Source organism: Balaenoptera physalus (assembly GCF_965194825.1).
Source record: "Balaenoptera physalus genome assembly, contig: HAP1_SCAFFOLD_75, whole genome shotgun sequence".
In the NCBI taxonomy this organism is placed as follows: domain Eukaryota; kingdom Metazoa; phylum Chordata; class Mammalia; order Artiodactyla; family Balaenopteridae; genus Balaenoptera; species Balaenoptera physalus.
In genome coordinates, this window is record NW_028126455.1 from 1,698,174 (window position 1) to 1,706,037 (window position 7,864).

Genomic DNA, 7,864 nt, shown 5'->3' on the forward strand with positions numbered 1-7,864 from the left:
AGAATCAATCCTCAGTTATGTTCCCAGGCTACAGGGTTCCAGAATAAAACCTCAGTCATGTTCCCAGTCCACAGGATTCCAGAACCGAGGCTCAGTCAGGTTCCCGGGGCACAGTATTCCACAATCTAAATAGATGTCATGTTCCCAGGCCTCAGGGTTCCAGAATCCACCGATGTCATGTTCCCAGGCCACAGGGTTCCAGAATCAATCCTCAGTTATGTTCCCAGGCTACAGGGTTCCAGAATAAAACCTCAGTCATGTTCCCAGTCCACAGGGTTCCAGAACCAAGGCTCAGTCAGGTTCCCGGGGCACAGTATTCCACAATCTAAATAGATGTCATGTTCCCAGGCCACAGTGTTCCAGAATCACGCCTCAGTCATGTTCCCAGGCCACAGGGATCCAGAATCAAACTTCAGTCATGTTGCCAGGCCATAGGGTACCACCATCAAACCTCAGTCATAATCCCAGGCCACAGGTTTCCAGAATCAAACCGATTTCATGTTCCCAGGCAACAGGGTACCGGAATCCAAACCGATGTCATGTTCCCAGGCCACAGGATTCCACACTCTAACATCAGTCATCTTCCCAGGCCAATGGTTTCCAGAATCAAACCTCAGTCATATTCCCAGGCCACATGGTTCCAGAATCAAACCTCAGTTGTGTTCCCAGGACACAGGGTTCCAGAACCGAGGCTCAGTCAGGTTCCCGGGGCACAGTATTCCACAATCTAAACAGATGTCATGTTTCCAGGCCTCAGGGTTCCAGAATCCACCGATGTCATGTTCGCAGGCCACAGGGTTCCAGAATCAATCCTCAGTTATGTTTCCAGGCTACAGCTTTCCAGAATCAAACCTCAGTCATATTCCCAGGCCACATGGTTCCAGAATAAAACCTCAGTCATGTTCCCTGGACACAGGTTTCAGAAATAAACTCCCAGTCATGTTCCCAGGCCACAGGGTTCCACCATCAAACCTCTGTCCTGTTGCTAGGCCACGGTTCCACCATCAAGCCTCAGTCATGTTCCCAGGAAAGACTTTTCCACAATCAAACCTAAGTCATCTTGCCAAGCCACAGGGTTCCACCATCAAGCCTCACTCATGTTGCCAGGCCACAGGGTTCCACCATCAAGCCTCACTCATGTTCCCAAGCCTGAGGGTTCCACTATCAAACCTCAATCATGTTGCCAGGCCACAGGTTTCAACCATCAAACCTCAGTCATGTTCCCAGTAAACAGGGCTCCAGAATCAAACCAATGTCAAGTTCCCACGCCACGGGGTTCCAGTATCAGGCCTCAGTCATGTTGCCCGTGCACAGGGTGCCACAATCAAACTCAGTCATGTTGCCAGTCCACAGGTTTCTGCCATCACACCTCAGTCAAGTTGCCAGGCCACAGGGTTCCAGAATCAAGCCTCAGTCATTTTGCCAGGCCATAGTGTTCCACCATCAAACCTCAGTCATGATCCCAAGCCACATGTTTCCACAATGAAACCTCAGTCATTTTCCCAGGCCAAAGGTTTCCAGAATCAAACCTCAGTCATATTCCCAGGACACATGGTTCCAGAATCAAACCTGAGTCAGGTTCGCAAGCCACAGGTTTCAGCAATCAAACCTCAGTCATGTTCCCAGGGAACAGGTTTCCAGAAACAAACCTCAGTCATGTTCCCAAGGCACAGGGTTCCAGAATCAAACCTCAGTCTTGTTCCCAGGACACAGGTTTCCAGAATCAACCCGATATCATGTTCCCTAGCCATAGTCTTCCAGAATCAAACCTCAGTCATGTTGCCAGGCCACAGGTTTCCACCATCAAACCTCAGGCATGTTCCCAGGCCACAGGGTTCCAGAATCAAACCGTTCTCATGTTCCCAGGCCACAGGGTTCCAGAATCCACCGTTGTCATTTTCCCAGGCCACAAGATTCCAGAATCAATCCTCAGTTATGTTCCCAGGCTACAGGGTTCCAGAATAAACCCTCAGTCATGTTCCCAGTCCACAGGGTTCCAGAACCGAGGCTCAGTCAGGTTCCCGGGGCACAGTATTCCACAATCTAAACAGATGTCATGTTCCCAGGCCTCAGGGTTCCAGAATCCACCGATGTCATGTTCCCAGGCCACAGGGTTCTAGAATCAGTCCACAGTTATGTTCCCAGGCTACAGGGTTCCAGAATAAAACCTCAGTCATGTTCCCAGTCCACAGGGTTCCAGAACCAAGGCTCATTCAGGTTCCCGGGGCACAGTATTCCACAATCTAAATAGATGTCATGTTCCCAGGCCACAGTGTTCCAGAATCACGCCTCAGTCATGTTCCCAGGCCACAGGGATCCAGAATCAAACTTCAGTCATGTTGCCAGGCCATAGGGTACCACCATCAAACCTCAGTCATATTCCCAGGCCACAGGTTTCCAGAATCAAACCGATTTCATGTTCCCAGGCAACAGGGTACCGGAATCCAAACCGATGTCATGTTCCCAGGCCACAGGATTCCACACTCTAACATCAGTCATCTTCCCAGGCCAATGGTTTCCAGAATCAAACCTCAGTCATATTCCCAGGCCACATGGTTGCAGAATCAAACCTCAGTTGTGTTCCCAGGACACAGGGTTCCAGAATAAAACCTCAGTCATGTTCCCTGGACACAGGTTTCAGAAATAAAATCCCAGTCATATTCCCAGGCCACAGGGTTCCACAATTAAACCTCAGTCATATTCCCAGGCCAGAGGGTTCCACAATCAAACCTCAGTTCTGTTGCCAGACCACGGTTCCACCGTCAAGCCTCAGTCATGTTCCCAGGGAACAGGCTTCCAGAAACAAACCTCAGTCATGTTCCTAAGGCACAGGGTTCCAGAATCAAACCTCAGTCTTGTTCCCAGGACACAGGTTGCCAGAATCAACCCGATATCATGTTCCCTAGCGACAGTCTTCCAGAACCACACCTCAGTCCTGCTGCCTGGCCACAGGCTTCCACCATCAAACCTCAGGCATGTTCCCAGGCCACAGGGTTCCAGAATCCACCGATGTCATGTTCCCAGGCCACAGGATTCCACACTCTAACATCAGTCATCTTCCCAGGCCAATGGTTTCCAGAATCAAACCTCAGTCATATTCCCAGGCCACATGGTTCCAGAATAAAACCTCAGTCATGTTCCCTGGACACAGGTTTCAGAAATAAACTCCCAGTCATGTTCCCAGGCCACAGGGTTCCACAATTAAACCTCAGTCATATTCCCAGGCCAGAGGGTTCCACAATCAAACCTCTGTCCTGTTGCTAGGCCACGGTTCCACCATCAAGCCTCAGTCATGTTCCCAGGAAAGACTGTTCCACAATCAAACCTAAGTCATCTTGCCAAGCCACAGGGTTCCACCATCAAGCCTCACTCATGTTGCCAGGCCACAGGGTTCCACCATCAAGCCTCACTCATGTTCCCAAGCCTGAGGGTTCCACTATCAAACCTCAATCATGTTGCCAGGCCACAGGTTTCAACCATCAAACCTCAGTCATGTTCCCAGTAAACAGGGCTCCAGAATCAAACCAATGTCAAGTTCCCACGCCACGGGGTTCCAGTATCAGGCCTCAGTCATGTTCCCCGTGCACAGGGTGCCACAATCAAACTCAGTCATGTTGCCAGTCCACAGGTTTCTGCCATCACACCTCAGTCAAGTTGCCAGGCCACAGGGTTCCAGAATCAAGCCTCAGTCATTTTGCCAGGCCATAGTGTTCCACCATCAAACCTCAGTCATGATCCCAAGCCACATGTTTCCACAATGAAACCTCAGTCATTTTCCCAGGCCAAAGGTTTCCAGAATCAAACCTCAGTCATATTCCCAGGACACATGGTTCCAGAATCAAACCTGAGTCAGGTTCGCAAGCCACAGGTTTCAGCAATCAAACCTCAGTCATGTTCCCAGGGAACAGGTTTCCAGAAACAAACCTCAGTCATGTTCCCAAGGCACAGGGTTCCAGAATCAAACCTCAGTCTTGTTCCCAGGACACAGGTTTCCAGAATCAACCCGATATCATGTTCCCTAGCCATAGTCTTCCAGAATCAAACCTCAGTCATGTTGCCAGGCCACAGGTTTCCACCATCAAACCTCAGGCATGTTCCCAGGCCACAGGGTTCCAGAATCAAACCGTTCTCATGTTCCCAGGCCACAGGGTTCCAGAATCCACCGTTGTCATTTTCCCAGGCCACAAGATTCCAGAATCAATCCTCAGTTATGTTCCCAGGCTACAGGGTTCCAGAATAAACCCTCAGTCATGTTCCCAGTCCACAGGGTTCCAGAACCGAGGCTCAGTCAGGTTCCCGGGGCACAGTATTCCACAATCTAAACAGATGTCATGTTCCCAGGCCTCAGGGTTCCAGAATCCACCGATGTCATGTTCCCAGGCCACAGGGTTCCAGAATCAGTCCTCAGTTATGTTCCCAGGCTACAGGGTTCCAGAATAAAACCTCAGTCATGTTCCCAGTCCACAGGGTTCCAGAACCAAGGCTCATTCAGGTTCCCGGGGCACAGTATTCCACAATCTAAATAGATGTCATGTTCCCAGGCCACAGTGTTCCAGAATCACGCCTCAGTCATGTTCCCAGGCCACAGGGATCCAGAATCAAACTTCAGTCATGTTGCCAGGCCATAGGGTACCACCATCAAACCTCAGTCATATTCCCAGGCCACAGGTTTCCAGAATCAAACCGATTTCATGTTCCCAGGCAACAGGGTACCGGAATCCAAACCGATGTCATGTTCCCAGGCCACAGGATTCCACACTCTAACATCAGTCATCTTCCCAGGCCAATGGTTTCCAGAATCAAACCTCAGTCATATTCCCAGGCCACATGGTTGCAGAATCAAACCTCAGTTGTGTTCCCAGGACACAGGGTTCCAGAATAAAACCTCAGTCATGTTCCCTGGACACAGGTTTCAGAAATAAAATCCCAGTCATGTTCCCAGGCCACAGGGTTCCACAATTAAACCTCAGTCATATTCCCAGGCCAGAGGGTTCCACAATCAAACCTCAGTTCTGTTGCCAGACCACGGTTCCACCGTCAAGCCTCAGTCATGTTCCCAGGGAACAGGCTTCCAGAAACAAACCTCAGTCATGTTCCTAAGGCACAGGATTCCAGAATCAAACCTCAGTCTTGTTCCCAGGACACAGGTTGCCAGAATCAACCCGATATCATGTTCCCTAGCCACAGTCTTCAAGAATCAAACCTCAGTCCTGTTGCCAGGCCACAGGTTTCCACCATCAAACCTCAGGCAAGTTCCCAGGCCACAGGGTTCCAGAATCCACCGATGTCATGTTCCCAGGCCACAGGATTCCACACTCTAACATCAGTCATCTTCCCAGGCCAATGGTTTCCAGAATCAAACCTCAGTCATATACCCAGGCCACATGGTTCCAGAATAAAACCTCAGTCATGTTCCCTGGACACAGGTTTCAGAAATAAACTCCCAGTCATGTTCCCAGGCCACAGGGTTCCACAATGAAACCTCAGTCATATTCCCAGGCCAGAGGGATCCACAATCAAACCTCTGTCCTGTTGCTAGGCCACGGTTCCACCATCAAGCCTCAGTCATGTTCCCAGGAAAGACTGTTCCACAATCAAACCTAAGTCATCTTGCCAAGCCACAGGGTTCCACCATCAAGCCTCACTCATGTTGCCAGGCCACAGGGTTCCACCATCAAGCCTCACTCATGTTCCCAAGCCTGAGGGTTCCACTATCAAACCTCAATCATGTTGCCAGGCCACAGGTTTCAACCATCAAACCTCAGTCATGTTCCCAGTAAACAGGGCTCCAGAATCAAACCAATGTCAAGTTCCCACGCCACGGGGTTCCAGTATCAGGCCTCACTCATGTTCCCCGTGCACAGGGTGCCACAATCAAACTCAGTCATGTTGCCAGTCCACAGGGTTCTGCCATCACACCTCAGTCAACTTGCCAGGCCACAGGGTTCCAGAATCAAGCCTCAGTCATTTTGCCAGGCCACAGTGTTCCACCATCAAACCTCAGTCATGATCCCAGGCCACATGTTTCCACAATGAAACCTCAGTCATTTTCCCAGGCCAAAGGTTTCCAGAATCAAACCTCAGTCATATTCCCAGGACACATGGTTCCAGAATCAAACCTGAGTCATGTTCGCAGGCCACAGGTTTCAGCAATCAAACCTCAGTCATGTTCCCAGGACACAGGTGTCCAGAATCAAACCTCAGTCATGTTCCCAGGGAACAGGTTTCCAGAAACAAACCTCAGTCATGTTCCCAAGGCACAGGGTTCCAGAATCAAACCTCAGTCTTGTTCCCAGGACACAGGTTTCCAGAATCAACCCGATATCATGTTCCCTAGCCACAGTCTTCCAGAATCAAACCTCAGTCATGTTGCCAGGCCACAGGTTTCCACCATCAAACCTCAGGCATGTTCCCAGGCCACAGGGTTCCAGAATCAAACCGTTCTCATGTTCCCAGGCCACAGTGTTCCAGAATCCACCGTTGTCATTTTCCCAAGCCACAAGATTCCAGAATCAATCCTCAGTTATGTTCCCAGGCAACAGGGTTCCAGAATAAAACCTCAGTCATGTTCCCAGTCCACAGGGTTCCAGAACCGAGGCTCAGTCAGGTTCCCGGGGCACAGTATTCCACAATCTAAACAGATGTCATGTTCCCAGGCCTCAGGGTTCCAGAATCCACCGATGTCATGTTCCCAGGCCACAGGGTTCCAGAATCAATCCTCAGTTATGTTCCCAGGCTACAGGGTTCCAGAATAAAACCTCAGTCATGTTCCCAGCCCACAGGGTTCCAGAACCAAGGCTTAGCCAGGTTCCCGGGGCACAGTATTCCACAATCTAAATAGATGTCATGTTCCCAGGCCACAGTTTTCCAGAATCACGCCTCAGTCACGTTCCCAGGCCACAGGGATCCAGAATCAAACTTCAGTCATGTTGCCAGGCCATAGGGTACCACCATCAAACCTCAGTCATATTCCCAGGCCACAGGTTTCCAGAATCAAACTGATTTCATGTTCCCAGGCAACAGGGTACCGGAATCCAAACCGATGTCATGTTCCCAGGCCACAGGATTCCACACTCTAACATCAGTCATCTTCCCAGGCCAATGGTTTCCAGAATCAAACCTCAGTCATATTCCCAGGCCACATGGTTCCAGAATCAAACCTCAGTTGTGTTCCCAGGACACAGGGTTCCAGAATAAAACCTCAGTCATGTTCCCTGGACACAGGTTTCAGAAATAAAATCCCAGTCATGTTCCCAGGCCACAGGGTTCCACAATTAAACCTCAGTCATATTCCCAGGCCAGAGGGTTCCACAATCAAACCTCAGTTCTGTTGCCAGACCACGGTTCCACCATCAAGCCTCAGTTATGTTCCCAGGAACGGGCTTCCAGAAACAAACCTCAGTCATGTTCCCAAGGCACAGGGTTCCAGAATCAAACCTCAGTCTTGTTCCCAGGACACAGGTTGCCAGAATCAACCCGATATCATGTTCCCTAGCCACAGTCTTCAAGAATCAAACCTCAGTCCTGTTGCCAGGCCACAGGTTTCCACCATCAAACCTCAGGCAAGTTCCCAGGCCACAGGGTTCCAGAATCCACCGATGTCATGTTCCCAGGCCACAGGATTCCACACTCTAACATCAGTCATCTTCCCAGGCCAATGGTTTCCAGAATCAAACCTCAGTCATATACCCAGGCCACATGGTTCCAGAATAAAACCTCAGTCATGTTCCCTGGACACAGGTTTCAGAAATAAACTCCCAGTCATGTTCCCAGGCCACAGGGTTCCACAATGAAACCTCAGTCATATTCCCAGGCCAGAGGGATCCACAATCAAACCTCTGTCCTGTTGCTAGGCCACGGTTCC